Source organism: Triticum aestivum, chromosome 7A (genome assembly GCF_018294505.1).
Source record: "Triticum aestivum cultivar Chinese Spring chromosome 7A, IWGSC CS RefSeq v2.1, whole genome shotgun sequence".
Taxonomy (NCBI): domain Eukaryota; kingdom Viridiplantae; phylum Streptophyta; class Magnoliopsida; order Poales; family Poaceae; genus Triticum; species Triticum aestivum.
Window position 1 is genome coordinate 146,520,874 of NC_057812.1, and position 17,898 is coordinate 146,538,771.

Here is a 17,898-nt window from a genome sequence, read left to right on the forward strand (position 1 = left end):
TCTTCTGCCGCTATTTTTGCTTGCAAAGATAGATATGAGCTTACGAGGTTATTAATTAAATGGAACAAAGAATCACTTAGAGATAAAATGAGACCCGACCCTACTTTTGCTACTTCACCTATATGTGTTCCCGATAAGGATTATGAATTCTCTGTTGATCCTGATATAATTACTTTGGTTGAATCTGATCCGTTTTATGGCTATGAATCTGAAACTGTTGTGGCACATCTTACTAAGTTAAATGATATAGCTGCCCTGTTTACTAATGATGAGAGATCGCGTTACTTTTGTATACTCAAAATATTTCCGTTCTCATTAAAGGGTGATGCTAATATATGGTTTAATTCTCTTGAACCTGGTTGTGTGCGTTGTCCCCAGGATATGATTTATTACTTCTCTGCTAAATATTTCCATGCTCATAAGAAACAAGCTGCTTTGAGGGAAATATACAACTTTGTGCAAATTAAAGAAGAGAGTCTCCCACAAGCTTGGGGGAGGCTTCTCAAGTTACTTAATGCTTTGCCTGAACATCCTCTTAAGAAACCTGAAATACTTGATATCTTTTATAATGGACTAACCGATGCTTCCAGAGATTAGCTGGATAGTTGTGCTGGTTCTCTTTTCAGGGAAAGAACACCAGATGAAGCTGGAATTCTATTAAATAATATGTTTACAAATGAAAATAATTGGGCATCTCCTGAACCAGCTCCTGAGCCATCTCCTGCTCCAATTACTGAGCCTATTCCTAAACCAACTCCAAAGAAGAGAAGTGTTTTATTTCTCAGTCCCGAAGATATGCAAGAGGCAAAGAAATCTATGAAAGAAAAAGGTATTAAAGCTGAAGACATTAAGAATTTACCTCCTATTGAAGAAATACATGGTCTTAATTCATCGCCTGTTGAAGAAACCTATGATCTCAATTATTTATTTACTGAAGAACCTCCTGATCCTGATATCCCGACACAGGTAGTAAAGGTAAATTCTCTCTATAGATATGATAAAGCTGAAGTCCCTCCTACTAAAATTGCTAGTCAATGCTTGGATGAGTTTTATAACTTTATGTATAAGCAAGATGACTTCAATGCTTATTTTGGTAGACAATTAAAAGAAAATGCTTATATGATTAGACGCTTGGGTGATTATATGGCTGATATTAAAGGTGAACTTAAACTTGTTAGCAAACATGCTTCTATGGTTACCACTCAAGTAGAACAAGTACTTAAGGCTCAAAAATAAGTGCTTAATGAAATGAATAGAAAGAAAAATGATTATGCTGTTAGAGTGGCTACTAGAACTGGTAGAATGACTCAGGAACCTTTGTATCCTGAAGGCCACCCTAAGAGAATCGAGCAAGATTCTCAAAGAAATAATATTGATGTTCCTAGTTCTTCCAAAAAGAAGAAGAAGAAGAAAAATGATAGAACTGTGCAAACTTCTAGTGAACCTATTGCTGAACCACCTGATAATCCAAATGATATTTCTATGTCTGATGCTGAAACACAATCTGGTAATGAACATGAACCTAGTAAAAATATTAATGATAATGTTCATGATGATGCTCAACCTAGTAATGATAATGATGTAGAAATTGAACCTGCTGTTGATCTTGATAACCCACAATCAAAGAATCAACGTTATGATAAAAGAGATTTTGTTGCTAGGAAACATGGTAAAGAAAGGGAACCTTGGGTTCAGAAACCCATGCCTTTTCCTCCGAAACCATCCAAGAAAAAGGATGATGAGGATTTTGAGCGTTTTGCTAAAATGATTAGGCCTATCTTTTTGCGTATGAGATTAACTGATGTGCTCAAAACAAATCCTTATGCTAAATATATGAAAGATATCATTACTAATAAAAGAAAGATACCGGAAGCTGAAACTTCCACCATGCTTGCTAATTACACTTTTAAGGGTGGAATACCAAAGAAACTTGGAGACCCCGGAGTACCTACTATACCTTGCTCCATTAAAAGAAATTATATTAAAACTGCTTTAGTGTCATGCCTCTCTCTTTATATCATAGACTTGACTTGAATAAGCTGACACCTACTGAAATATCTTTGCAAATGGCTGATAAATTAACTGCTATACCTGTCGGTATCTGTGAGGATGTGCCTGTTGTGGTTGCAAACGTTACTATTTTAGCGGACTTTGTTATACTTGATATTCCCGAGGATGATAGTATGTCTATTATTCTTGGAAGACCTTTTCTTAACACTGCAGGGGCTGTTATTGATTGCAACAAAGGCAATGTCACTTTTCATGTTAATGGTAATGAGCATACGGTACACTTTCCGAGGAAACAACCTCAAGTTCATAGTATCAACTCTATTGGAAAAATTCCATCGATTATATTTGGAGGTTTTGAATTTCCTCTTCCTACTGTCAAAAAGAAATATGATATTCTTATTATTGGGGATGTGCATATCCCCGTTGAGGTAACTTAGTGTTATTCGAAATTTCTCCGGTTTCATGATTATCGGAATGAGTTTGTTAACAAGACTTGATCAACCTTGTTAGTGGATTCTTTTTGATGAGCATGAGATGGATGAAACTAGAAGCACAACCTTCTGTACCCTCTCTATATTTTCTGTTATTTAGATTAAATAAAGTAAAAATAGTATTTTCTGTCTATTTCCTAACTTATCTGTGCAATATAACAATATCCTGAAAATAGAAGTCCTTAGAATGCCATGCCAATTTAATATGATTTTTTCGGGAATATTTGAGGATTTACTGTGCAAAAATTACCGCAGGAGGAGCTGCCACCTAGCCACGAGGGTGGTGGGTGCGCCCCCCCTATAGGGCGCGCCCCCCTGCCTCGTGGGCCCACAGTGGCCCTCCTCCACTTATCCCAGCAACCATCTTCTTCCTCTATCTCACACAAACCCTAAAAACCAACTCAAGCACGAGTTCCAGCCACTTTTGCTGCGATTTTCGATCTCCTTGCTGAAAGCACCTCTCGCAAAACTGCTTGGGGAGATTGTTCCTTGGTATGTGACTCCTCCATTGGTCCAATTAGTTTTTGTTCTAGTGCTTTATTCTTTGCAAATTTGTGCTGCATAGGTGACCATGTTCTTGAGCTTGCATGTCAAATTTATATGGTTCTAAGTAGTTCTAATGCTTGATATAGGCTCTAGGCACTTGTAGGAGTAGTTGCTATCAGTTTTATTGAAGTTGGTTTACTTTTATTTCGAAGTTACTAAAAATTTCAGAATTTTTCAGAAAATGATGAGGAGATTATTGAGGGGCTCATCGAGCCAAAGCTTGAAGGAAAAGGCACCGAAGCCTAAGTATAATTTGCCATGCACCGCAGAGATTTGGGTGTGTGAATGGCCTTGTGATGATTTCTTGAGAGCAGCCGGTATCTATGAAGATTTTCATGAATTGGCTCACAATGCAGGCCTCACCGCTTTCCTCCACGACCAATGCGATCAGTATCTCTTACTCACAAATACCTTTGTGCAAATCTTTCATTTTCATTCTAGGGACTCACCACCTACGGTGGAGTTTCATTTATATGATGAGCATAAGGAGATGCCACTTTATGATTTCTGCCGGATTTGTTTAGTCCCTTTTGAGGGCAAGACAGAAGAACCACATCATGATGATGTGGCTGGGTTTATTGATAATATCACTGTAGGAGAAACTAGGAAGGTTTCCGATGCACGAATCACTAGCATACATTTTCCTGTTTTGCGTTACTTTGCATTATTTGCTAGTCGTTGTTTAATTGGACGCGGAAATTCTGGAAACCTGAGTATCCCTGATTTAACTATTCTGCTCCAAGGTTTATACAGTGATAACACTTTTACTTTGGGCGGTATTATTGCTAGACGGTTAAATATGAACCGTACTAAGGGCCCCATCTTTGGAGGCATCTATGCCACACGCCTAGCCGCACATTTTAACATACCTATTAGGCATGCTGAGAAGGAAGAAAAGGTGCTGCCCCGTGTATAAACTTTACCATTCTGTTTGGGAACCGCCTATAATGTGTTTAGCATGGAAGATATCGCCATCTCTTAGTTGTTACGTTGACAATGAAAGTATACCGCTCAAAATACAATTTATCTCTATTTCAAAACCGAGCTCTGGCACCTCTACAAATCCCTGCTTCCCTCTGCGAAGGGCCTATCCATTTACTTTTATATTGAGTCATCACCCTCTTATTAAAAAGCACTAGCTGGAGAGCACAGCCGTCATTTGCATTCGTCACTGTTAATTTATATTGGGTATGACTATGATTGGATCTCTTTTACCATGACTTACAATGTCTAGTCAGTCCTTGATCTTTAACGGTGCTCTGCATTTATGTTTTGCGGTCTCAGAAAGGGCTAGTGAGATACCATCTTGTTATATCATATTATGATTGTTTTGAGAAAGTGTTGTCATCCGAGATTTATTATTATGACTCGCTAGTTGATTATGCTATTGATATGAGTAATTGTGAGACCTGAGAATTATTGCAAATTTGGTTAGTTATGATCTATGCTGAAAACTTGAATGCTAGCTTGACATAGTTACAACAACAAGAGCAAACAGAGTTTGTAAAAGTTTTTCTTTCTTTCTTTCAGTTTGTCAACTGAATTGCTTAAGGACAAGCAAGGGTTTAAGCTTGGGGGAGTTGATATGTCTCTGTTGTATCTACTTTTCCAAACACTTTTGCCCTTGTTTTGGACTCTAACTTGTATGATTTGAATGGAACTAACCCAGACTGACGCTGTTTTCAGCAGAATTACCATGGTGTTGTTTTATGTGCAGAAAACAAATATTCTCGGAATGACCTAAAACTCCACAAAACATTTTAGAAAAAACAATAAAAAATCCTCGCCAAAGATGAAGACCAGGGGGCCCACACCCTTCTCACGAGGGTGGGGGCGCCCCCCTAGGGCGCGCCCCTACCTCGTGGGCCCCCTGTTGCGTCTCCGACTCCAACTCTACCTCCATATATTGAGTTTCGATGAGAAAAAAATCAGAGAGAAGAAATCATCGCGTTTTACGATATGGAGCCGCCGCCAAGCCCTAAAACCTCTCGGGAGGGCTGATATGGAGTCCGTTCGGGGCTCCGGAGAGGGGGATTCGTCACCGTCGTCATCATCAACCATCCTCCATCACCAATTTCATGATGCTCACCGCCGTGCGTGAGTAATTGCATCGTAGGCTTGCTGGACGGTGATGGGTTGGATGAGATTTATCATGTAATCGAGTTAGTTTTGTTAGGGTTTGATCCCTTGTATCCATTATGTTCTGAGATTGATGTTGCTATGACTTTGCTATGCTTAATGCTTGTCACTAGGGCCCGAGTGCCATGATTTCATATCTGAACCTATTATGTTTTCATGAATATATGTGAGTTCTTGATCCTATCTTGCAAGTCTATAGTCACCTACTATGTGTTATGATCCGGCAATCCCGAAGTGACAATAATCGGGACCACTCCCGGTGATGACCATAGTTTGAGGAGTTCATGTATTCACTATGTGCTAATGCTTTGTTCCGGTGTTCCGGTTCTCTATTAAAAGGAGGCCTTAATATCCCTTAGTTTCCAATAGGACCCCGCTGCCACGGGAGGGTAGGACAAAAGATGTCATGCAAGTTCTTTTCCATAAGCACGTATGACTATATACGGAATACATGCCTACATTACATTGATGAATTGGAGCTAGTTCTGTGTCACCCTATGTTATGACTGTTACATGATGAACCGCACCCGGCATAATTATCCATCACTGATCCGGTGCCTACGAGTTTTCCATATACTGGTTTACGCTTATTTACTTTCCCGCTGCTACTGTTACAATCACTACAAAATACCAAAAACATTACTTTTGCTGTCTTTACTTTTGTTGCTGCTACCACCACTATCATATTACTTTGCTACTAAACACTTTGCTGCAGATACTAAGTTTCCATGTGTGGTTGAATTGATAACTCAGCTGCTAATACTTGAGAATATTCTTTGGCTCCCCTTGCGTCGAATCAATAAATTTGGGTTGAATACTCTACCCTTGAAAGTTGTTGCGATCCCCTATACTTGTGGGTTATCAGCCCTCCCCCTCCCTCGGCATTCTATACACCGGGAACATTCATTTTTTTCTTTAGGTCGTTCTCCCAGAGTCTCCACAACTCCTTTCTGACACACACCAATCGATAAACCTCTCCAGCGATGCCTGCCTACAACATACACACACACCTTCAATCTCCTCCTTTATGTGTCCTTGCCTCGTGTCTCTCATACGGTCAGACACACGTGTAAACTCTCGCCCCTCTTTTCATCGATCTCACAACCACACGCTCCTCCCCCTATCTAGCTAGTAGTTGGGCCTCTCGCACCACCTCCTAGCTCTATTTTCTCTGTCTATCTGTCTCGCTGGGCCTTATTTGCCTCTAACAAATGGACGTGCACCGACCGATCTCTCGCTATACATATAGCTAGCTAGGTCCTTATAACTCATTTTTACCCACACGTCAATTGATATACCTCATTAGTTGTGTCTCTCCCTTCCTCCGACAAAGAACAATTGATCTACCGATATAGTTAGGTTTGCTTGCCAAACACATGGTTCCCCTTCATCATCCCTGGATGCGTCCCGACAGATCTATCATGCACAGGCACACAAAGAAACACATCCCCACTCTTATTGATAACATTGTAGTTCCACCCTTAGTTTGTCTAGTAGGCCTCTCCCACCATCTTCGAGAAGAAACTCCATCACCCATCCAGCACTCTACCCCTCTCCCTCCCTCTCCCTCCCTCTCCCTCCCTCTCTCTCTCCTCTCTCTATCCCATCATATTTCCCGTCCTTCAGTTATGTATGGATGTCGACCGATCTCCCTCAAGACATAGCTGGGTCTCTCCTTCTCAACACATATACGAGTCGTTCTACCTCTATAGTTAGGCCTCTGCCTACCCCTCCCCCCACCCCCCTCCCCCCACACACACCGATACATCGAGCGCTCTAGTCATGTCTCCCTGCCACACACAAACTTGACATGTGCCCTCTAATGTTCCGGTAGGCCAGTCGCCCTATATCTTTGACTTGCACACACACACACACAATTTCGATGGCTCTCTTCATCGATCTCGCACCCACCCACTTGATCCTCTCTTTGACTCTATCGATAGCTATGACCCCTCCTTCTCTTCTCGTGGATTGCCCAACCCTCTATGTATGATATGGATAGGCCTCCATTTCACACACATTGCATGCAAAATTTTGTTTGAGATGTTGAGGGAGTCCTGGATTAGGGGGTCTCCGGACAGCCGGACTATATCCTTTGGCCGGACTGTAGGACTATGAAGATACAAGATTGAAGACTTCGTCTTGTGTCCGGATGGGACTCTACTTGGCATGGAAGGCAAGCTAGGCAATACAGATATGTATATCTCCTCCTTTGTAACCGGACTTGTGTACCCCTAGCCCCCTCCGGTGTCTATATAAACCGGAGGGTTTTAGTCCATAGGACAACATACAATCATGCCATAGGCTAGCTTCTAGGGTTTAGCCTCTCCGATCTCGTGGTAGATCAACTCTTGTACTACTCATATCATCAAGATTAATCAAGCAGGACATAGGGTTGTACCTCCATCAAGAGGGCCCGAACCTGGGTAAAACATCATGTTCCCTGCCTCCTGTTACCATCCGCCTTAGACGCACAGTTCGGGACCCCCTACCCGAGATCCGCCGGTTTCTACACCGACATTGGTGCTTTCATTGAGAGTTCCTCTGTGACGTAGCCGTAAGGAAGGATGCCTCATATCGTTGTTAAAAACAACATTACCGCTGGGGGAGCCCTGGTTGTCGGCCAAACTTTCCGGCTAGGCAGTTTCGTCATGACCGCCTGTTCGGCTGCTGCACCGACGATGACTTCTCGGGTCATCGAAAACATCCTCCACGTTGGCTCAGAATCTGCCAAGCAAATGGATCCAACGGAGCTCTCTTCCCTAAATGAGCTCTTGGATCGCATTGCCGCCTTGGGAGTCGCTACGGACTATGATCGGATTGGGCTTAAACCTGATCAAAGGGAGATTAACTCTCCACCGGTCACCCATCATGTTGCGGCGGTGGAGGACCAATGCGGCGATTCTTCCTCTATCTTGAGGACTAATTATGTCCGAATTCCTGAGCTCTCCGAGCCGGACGCCCGTTTACGGGAGGACATCACCCAAACCCTGAACCTAGAGTCACGCAGCGGGCCAGACTCATCGGGCAACATACCGGAATTCAAACTTCCAAGACCGAAAACTCCTTGGCCCCTGGGTCTCAGATCGGGTAGGGGTTCGGACTCAAATCCACCCACCCACCCAGACATAAACGATCTTTCCCACATCAGGCAAGAGCCCCATGAAACAGTACATCATTATTGGGCCAGATTCCTCCTTGTGATGAACAAGGTTAAGGACTTCCGCGAGGAAGACGCAATCTCATTTTTTGCAATAACTTCACGGACAAGGGAATCCTTAATGCCATAAGTCACCGTGACATATCACGCTTCGCTGACTTGGCGTCCATAGTATGAAATTACTGTGCGATGGAAAGTTCCTGGAAAACTGAAACAAAATTTTGGGATAATCCGGCCCCGAATATGCACCCAGTCTGAGGAAAAAGGGTGCACTATCATAAGACACCCGAGTTAATTACAAAGAAGCAAAAATCCTTTACAGGGCACGGAACTGTATTGGAGGGATGGCTTAACGGGCCCTGCAAAATTCATAGCACAACGGATACCATACCAACGCACAGCCTTAGAGCATGTTGGATACTCCGGGAGGTGGCCAAAAGTGGTGAGGATCTTCTTATCCCAAATACCACAGAACACCATCCCGTGGATAACAACACGATATTAACAGTCTTTGACACCTTCACATCAAATAATAGGTGCAAGCGAACACTCTGCAACATTGCCGAAGTCTGCCATGCGGTAGCAATAAATCCATGGAGCAACACGGCTATTACCTTCAATGCCAGTGACAAACCTAAATTCCGAACAGCCCGAGCACCAGCCGCACTGGTCCTCAGTCCAATCATGGACGGCTTTCGACTCACCAAAGTACTCATGGACGGCGGGAGCGGATTAAACTTCATCTATGAGGAAACTCTTCAAAAAATGGAAATAGACTGGAACCGCATTGAGCAAAGTAGCACAACCTTCAGAGGAATCATCCCTAGTCGGGAAGCATGCTGCGCTGCAAAAATCACACTAGATGTGGTATTCGGCACGCCAGAGAACTATAGATCCGAAGAAATTACATTTCAAGTGGCCCCGTTCAGTAGTGGATACCACGCCCTTTTAGGACGTGAGGTGTTCACGATCTTCCAAGCCATACCCCATTATGGGTACACGAAGCTCAAAATGTCCGGGCCCAATGGAATCATCACTCTCGCTAGTGATCCGGACACAGCACTCCGCGCCGAAAACAAAACTGCCGCATTAACCCTCGAGGCATTATCCGAAGCCCTTTCGGCCGAGGAAATAACCACGCTACGCTCCATAGTGGACAGGGACTACGTGATACTCGACACGAGATCCAAGTCCACCTCTTTTAAACCAGCGGATGAAATAGTCAAACTCCAAGTCCATCCAACGAACCCTACAAAAACAGCCTCCATCGGGGCACAGTTAAACCCCGTCGTGGACGCCGCACTATGAGAGTTCCTGCACGAGAATTGGGACATATTCGCGTGGCACCCATCAGACATGCCAGGAATCCCACGCAGCTGGCTGAGCATAGCCTCAATATCCTAAAGGGATTCAAGCAGGTCAAGCAGGCTCTTCGGCGTTTCTCCGAACCTAATAGATAGGCCATGGGAGAGGAACTAGCCAAGTTATTGGAGGCCGGATTCATCAGAGAAATAAAACACCCGGACTGGCTAGCAAACCTGGTGATGGTACCAAAGAAGGACAAATCCTGGCGCCTATGTGTTGATTTCAAGGACCTCAACAAGGCCTGCCCAAAGGATCCCTCCCCCCTCCCCCGCATTGATCAAATTATCGATGCTACTGCAGGACACGAATCATTGTGTTTCCTCGACGCCTACTCCGGTTACCACCAAATCAAGATGGCGGAGTCCGACCAAGCCGCAACGGCATTTATCACACCATACTGCCCCTTCTGTTTCAACACAATGCCTTTTGGGCTCAAAAAACGCTGGCGCAACATATTAGCGCATGATTCAGACATGTCTGGAGAAACAAATCGGCAAAACAGTAGAGGCATACGTAGATGATGTGGTCATCAAAACCAAACATGTCGACTCTCTGATAGACAACTTGAGGCTCACCTTTGACAACCTCCGAACATACGACATCAAGCTCAATCCAGAAAAATGCGTTTTTGGCATACCAGCTAGAAAGCTCCTGGGCTTCATTGTTTCCAGTAGAGGAATTGAAGCTAATCCGGCCAAAATCCGAGCTCTGTCACAGTTGGCTACCTCAACAGAAATCAAACAAATCCAGAAATTAACTGGATGTGTGGCTCTAAGCCGCTTTATCTCCCTCTTAGGAGAAAAGGCATTACCCCTTTATCGCCTCCTTCGGCGCACCAAACACTTCAAGTGGACGGATGCTGCCACAGCCGGATTGGAAGAAATAAAAGCCATACTGGCAACCAACCCAATCCTGGCCGCGCCAAACGTTGGCGAACCAATGCTATTATACATCGCGGCAACTCATCAAGTTGTAAGCGCAGTGCTCGTCGTCGAACGAGAAGCAGGCGTACACAAATTCCCTCTTCAAAAGCCGGTATATTATGTATCCACTATCCTCACTCCATGCAAATCACGGTACCCACATTATCAAAAGATAGCCTATGCGGTATTCATGGCATCCCGAAAGCTGCGACACTACTATCAAGAGTGTTCGATTACAGTAGCCTCAGAAGTACCACTTAATGATGTTATAAACAACCACGACGCCACGGGACGGATTACCAAATGGGCCATTGAGCTTCTCCCGTTCGACATAACATACAAACCTCGGCAAGCCATTAAATCACAAGTATTGGCCGACTTTGTCGCCGAATGGACGGAAGCCGAACTCCCTAAAGAGTACGACGCATACTCCAATTGGATCATGCACTTCGACGGCTCCAAAATGCTGGCTGGACTAGGGGCTGGCGTCGTTCTGACGTCCCCAACCGGAGATACAGTTCAATACGTATTGCAGATACTGTATACAAACTCCAACAATGCAACCGAATACGAAGCCCTGTTACATGGTCTTCGGATGGCAGTTTCCATGGGCATTCAATGCCTGGAGGTGCGCGGGGATTCGAATCTCGCAATATCCCAAATAAATGGAGACTTTGATGCTAAGTATCCGAAGATGGAGGCCTATCATAACGTCGTCCTAAAAATGTCAGCTCGGTTCGAGGGACTCGAATTTCACCATGTGGCTCGAGAAAACAATTAGGCGGCGGATATCCTCGCCCGCATCAGCGCAAAACGTGATGCGGTCCCCCCAACATCTTTTTAGATAGGTTGTTTAAGCCATCCGTGGTATGGGAAGGGGACACCGGCAATATTAGTCCGGACCCGGCCACAACGCTCGATACCGAACACTCTGACATAATCGGAGGCTCTGCCACCGAAATTACACCTTCAGCCCACGTAATAATGGCCATTGTAGCCCCGTGGACAGAAGCATTCCTGGCCTACCTAAACAAGCAGGAACTTCCGAAGGACCAAAATGAGGCACGCTGCATAGTGCGGCAATCTAAAGCCTACAGAGTCCATGAGGGAGAACCGTATAAAAAAAGCACTACCGGAGTCCTTCAAAGGTGCATCTCCGAAGAGGAAGGGTGGAAGCTTTTGGCAGAAATTCACGCCGGACTCGGCGGTCACCACGCTGCAGCCCGGGCACTTGTAAGCAAGGCCTTCCATACAGGATTCTATTGGCCGACGGCCCGGGCAGACGCACATGACTTGGTCCAACGCTGCGCTGGTTGCCAACTTTTTGCAAATCAAAGCCACATGCCACCCACCGCCCTCTGAACAATCTCCCATTACGTGGCCCTTTGCGGTCTAGGGGCTTGACATGGTTGGACCCCTTAAAGGGGGAACCCATAAGAAAAAATACTTACTGGTCATGGTCGATAAATTCACCAAATGGATAGAGGCCAAACATGTTAAAACAGCCAAATCCGGACCGGTGATAGACTTCATATCCGGGGTCGTACACCGTTATGGCGTCCCCCATAGCATCATCACTGACAACGGCACGAATTTCATGGACGACGAGGTAAAACTGTGGTGCAACAACATGGGCATCAAGCTTGATTATGCTTCCGTCTATCACACACAAACCAACGGCCAAGTTGAGCGAGCAAATGGTCTTATAATGAGCGGCATTAAACCCAGATTAGTGCGGTCCTTAATGGAGTCTAACACGCACTGGGTAGAGGAGCTCGACTCCGTACTCTAGGGGCTGCGGACCACGCCGAATCGCAGTACCGGATATACACCCTTCTTTATGGTGTACGGCGCAGAGGCAGTCCTGCCCTGTGACATAATTCATGACTCACCTCGAGTGCGCATGTACGAAGAAAGAGAAGCCGAGCTCGATCGGCAGGATAGTCTGGACACCTTGGAGGAGGAGCGCGACGTGGCAAAAGCTCGTTCCGCATTTTATCAGCAACAGGCTCGCAGATACCAAAGCAGAGAAGTACGGGCCAAAACTTATAACATTGGCGAGTTAGTTCTACGCCTGCCGGAGAAGAAAAAGTCCAAGCTCGAGCCCAAATGGGAAGGTCCCTTCATTATTGACCAAGTTCTGACTGGTGGAGCGTACCGTCTGCGGGATGCATCGAATAATCGACTTGAGCTGAACCCATGGAACGCAGCCAGGCTCCGAAGATTCTACGCCTAGCGCCGGACTATATGTTCGTCTCCTTCCTCTGTCCATTTTTATAATATATATTATCTGTCATTTTTTCTCTTTCTTTCTTTTATTTCTCTCTCAAGGCCTTCAAGGGCCAACTTGTGCCTCGCTTGCACACTATAAATGCGCTAACCGGGCTCATTATACCTGGAGGCTTCTTACACAGAAGCTTACTTGTTTATCTGGGTTTCATGCCCAGCACATGTGTTATTCTTCCGCATGTAGCTTTTCTTCACCATTATATGCATCGATATGACTTAAGTTTTGGCCAAGCTGGGTTGCCTGGCTCTTGTATTTATGCCCTACGTTCCTGTTAATTCGGCTACGGCATAAGGGGAGCACCTTTGCGATTGTTACTGCCGGGTCAGCCGGATGTGTACCTCAGACTGGGTGAAGTCGAAAGCTAGCGTTCTTAAGGGAATATTAGGTCGGCGAGCAAAAGATGATTTTTATTTATTTTCCATATGTGCCCCCAGATGTTTTTACCTGCATTTTCTCTCACGGTCCGGACATGCACTTTAGGGCATGCATACCTAGGGAAAGGAACCCTTAACGGAACTATTCTCCCTGGAAGATGTTTCTTACTACCCATGTAATATAACATAACTAGTTGGGCACTTGTCTGTTCAAGCACTAATGACCCCTACGCCTGGTCTCCACGCATACCCCGGTTCTTATATAACAGAGCGGGTATTTGGATACACTCCGGACTATCGGGTCCCGAGGTTGAAGCGAAAAGGTCCGCCATGACAAATGATCTACAATCCGGCTAGAAGGCATTATACATGTCACTTTAATTACATAGTCATGTAGACTGACTAAATTCCTCTTCAATACCATCCAACAGGCGGTCTAGCCTACAATCCTGTTGGGAATACTTTGCGGCTAATTCTACCTGCCCATAGACTAAGCTAACGGGGATCTCTTTCCCGTCGGGCCCCACAGGTCCGACCTCGGCCATGTGATTTGGGTCAGCCTTGGTATACCGCGTCTTCACCATGGCCCAGGCTTCCCTGGCACCTTGATGGTAGGCAGATATCTTCCATAATCAGAAGCGCCGCTGCCTTGAGCTTCTCCACAAGCTCTCTAACGCCTTCTGGCAGGGGGACGGATGGCCACAAGGCCTGGGCAACGCCTTGCATCACCTGCCGAACTTGTTCGTGCAGTTGTGAGAGCTCGAATAGAAGATCACCCGCAGACGCGGGCATCTCCTCCGCGGGACGACCCGTCAGCAACCTGCAGAAATAATTCTGTTAGCCGGCTTCTTCGCCGGACTCTCTTAAAGTTCGTTCAAGCACTTACTGAAAATGCCGCGTCGAAGCCGCTTATTCTCCTTCTCGGAGTCCGCAAGCTGGGCTCGAACATCTTTCAGTTCCATGCTCAGCTTGGTATTGGCGTCTTGGAGATTATTTTTCTCCCGCCTGACCTCAGTCAGCACGCGTTCGCCAGCCTTTAGCTGTCGTACGATATGCTGGTCCTCCGGATTCTCTCTGGAATCATCTGCAACATCTATTGTTAGATCTGCAGCCATGCCGCATGCTATATGGTACCTATAGTTCTTTGAAAAGAAATGTTACCAGCGGGGGACTTTTTAGGTTCCTTTAATGCGGCAACAGCGGCCCGAAGTTGGGTCTTGCATTCCTCCAGCTCCTGAGACAGTCGAGTATTCTTCTCTGTAAGAAGCTGCACAATAAGATGATCCTTAAATCAGTTCTGCTAACTGTTTCAAGTCTCAAGGGCTACTGATATATATATATATATATAATCTTTGGATTTGCTTACTCGTACATCCTTTACATACTGATCCGTGGCTCTGGCTAGACCATTTTGAGCAGCACGGAGGTATGCCTCTCCAGAATTGAAGGCATCAAAGGCCTCTGGTGAGAAGCAAGCGTCGCGGAGTACGGCCCGGCGACGCCTATGATTCATGGCGCTCTCCACTTCTGAATTTGTAGCGGATAATCTATCTGCATCCTTTGTAGGGGGATTATCCGGCTTCCGCCCCATATCGGCTTCCACCTCTATATCCGGCCCTGGAGCCCGACTGGTGGAAGCGTGATCGGCAGCATCACCAGACATATTCCGGTGAGTGTTTTTTCTGTTAAAGAAACACGGGCATCATTACATTTCGAGAAAGACGACAACCACGGAGTGGGGTTCCTGTTATACCTTTGCGCCGGCGTCTTCGTCCTGACCGCCTTCCTTTTTGGCCTGCCCGGCCTCGGCGCCTCTTGTTGGCGAGTTGCTGCGGGTTCGGCAGGGCGTCCCGAATGCCTTCCCTATAAAAATGCCATATGTACATGGTAGGTGAAGTGTCTAAAAGGGGATCCTAGTTTTTGGAGTTGGGATTTTTGTTTTTTCTTACGTGCGATGCAGGAAGCAGTCCGGGATAGTCGGCCGTAATGGCCACTATGGCATCATCGCAGCTTAACTGATAGAACTGTCGGTCTATCAGCTCCACGAATGTGTCCGGATCTTCTTCGAGTCCGGAGTCGAGGGCCCGGTCCGGGTCCTCTAGTTGTGGAGAGGGGCTGCTGACCTCCTTTATGGCTTTTCGCAGTTCCTGCTGCAAAATGGCAAGGTGAATACCTACGATAAAGAATGCGGGAAGAATGGGGGTAAGGAGATATAACTCACCCAGCTTGGAGGATTGTACATGGAGAATCCATCTCGTGGCTTGATGCGGATGAACTCCTCTTCCTCTCCCTTGAACAATTCGGACAGAATTTTTGCTAAAGCGGCAGCATTGTCCGGACCCTTACGCCCGCAACGGGTAGCGTCATCCGCCCCGTTAAAACACCACAAGGGGTGCCCTCGATATTGAAGTGGTTGCACTCCCTGCATTATGCATATTGACATAACTTCGATTACTGTCAATCCTGATTGAGCCAGTGCTTTAATCCGGTTCATCAGGTAAATAACTTCTGTGTTGTCTTCCTCCTGGGGGCTTCGTGGGCGCCAACTTCAGAGTTTCTTCAGAGGAGCATTACTGAACTCAGGAAGACCCCGCCGACACAGGGTCTGGAAGGGGAACGTCCTCCATATAAAACCATTTCGAAGGCCAGTCTTCGGATGACTTCTTCGGGGTACCAGACAGGTATCTAGTTCCGGCGATGCGCCATAGTTCGGCTCCGCCCACTTGATAAAGTGACTCCCTCTGTGTGCGAGGGACGACGAAAAATAGCCTTTTCCATAGCTCGAAATGAGCCTCGCAGCCCAGGAACAACTCGCAGAGAGCAATATAGCCGGCGATGTGTAAAATGGAGGCAGGGGTGAAATTATGTAATTGGAGGCCGTAGAACTCCAGGAGCCCGCGGAGGAACGGATGGATCGGAAATCCGAGTCCCCTCAATAAATAAGGGACAAGGCATACCCGCTCCCCCGTAGAGGGGCTGGGGAAGCTCTCCGCTTGCTCCCCACCATTGTAGGTGGCGAGCCCGGCTCGGACGGGCACCATATACGCCGGGGGGAGAAATCCCTTAGTCTGCAGTTCGACTAATCGACTGTGTGGGACTAAACACCTCTCCCAATCACCGGGCTTAGGGCTACGGGGCGGGAGGAGGAGCTGCGGAGGTCGGCCATGCTGGAGTGGATCTTTCCGAAACACGCTCTGATGGATTCTCACTGGGGGAGGATGGTATGGATCGGATCTAAGAATCCCCATCCCTTTAATAGGCAATTTATTTATCTGGCTAGGGGGGCGAATGTAAAAATGCCCTAGCACCTCGTATTCATTCGACGCATGGAGATAGCCCTTATTGGGCACAAAAGCCAAGAGGTCCAACATTTATGGGACCGGACACTGCTTAACAAACGTTCGAAATTTGGAGAAGAACCCGCCTTGCAATGCCGAAGACAACACTGCGCGCCGGACTCATCGTCATTGAAGCCTGGTTCGGAGGCTACTGGGGGAGTCCTGGATTAGGGGGTCTCCCGACAGCCGGACTATATCCTTTGGCCGGACTGTAGGACTATGAAGATACAAGATTGAAGACTTCGTCCCGTGTCCGGATGGGACTCTACTTGGCGTGGAAGGCAAGCTAGGCAATACGGATACGTATATCTCCTCCTTTGTAACCGACCTTGTGTAACCCTAGCCCCCTCCGGTGTCTATATAAACCGGAGGGTTTTAGTCCATAGGACAACATACAATCATAACATAGGCTAGCTTCTATGGTTTAGCCTCTCCGATCTCATGGTAGATCAACTCTTGTACTACTCATATCATCAAAATTAATCAATCAGGACGTAGGGTTTTACCTCCATCAAGAGGGCCTGAACCTTGGTAAAACATCATGTTCCCTGCCTCCTGTTACCATCCGCCTTAGACGCACAGTTTGGGACCCCCTACACGAGATCCGCCAGTTTCTACACTGACAGATGTCATCGATACATGTTCCCATAAATAATCCACGAAATCAACCCCCTACTCCACCCCCACCCCAAAACAAAAAATACTCACGAATGTGGTTTGTATCTCTCTCACACACCCACATAGGTGGGGGACGTGCACGAAGAGAAGAGGTGCATGCACGGCGCACGTACTCACGTCTCTTTCCCAACCACACCCGCACGGGTACATGGTGGAGCTCATTTTTGTACAAAAAAGGCAGCCCATGTGGTAATTTGGCACGTGTACATGTTGTCCACTTGGTGGAGGGAGGATCGTCTACCACGGGTGAACAAACAAATTGTAACTTGACATGTTATGTTAAAAAAAGAGGCAAACCATGTGGGGCCTACCTTAGAGGCAAGGCTCTATACACTGGAGTACTTTTGATGTGTCCCGTTGATGTCTACTACACAACCTTCTTCTTGTAGACGTTGTTGGGCCTCCAAGTGCAGAGGTTTGTAGGACAGTAGCAAATTTCCCTCAAGTGGATGACCTAAGGTTTATCAATCCGTAGGAGGTGTAGGATGAAGATGGTCTCTCTCAAGCAACCCTGCAACCAAATAACAAAGAGTCTCTTGTGTCCCCAACACACCCAATACAATGGTAAATTGTATAGGTGCACT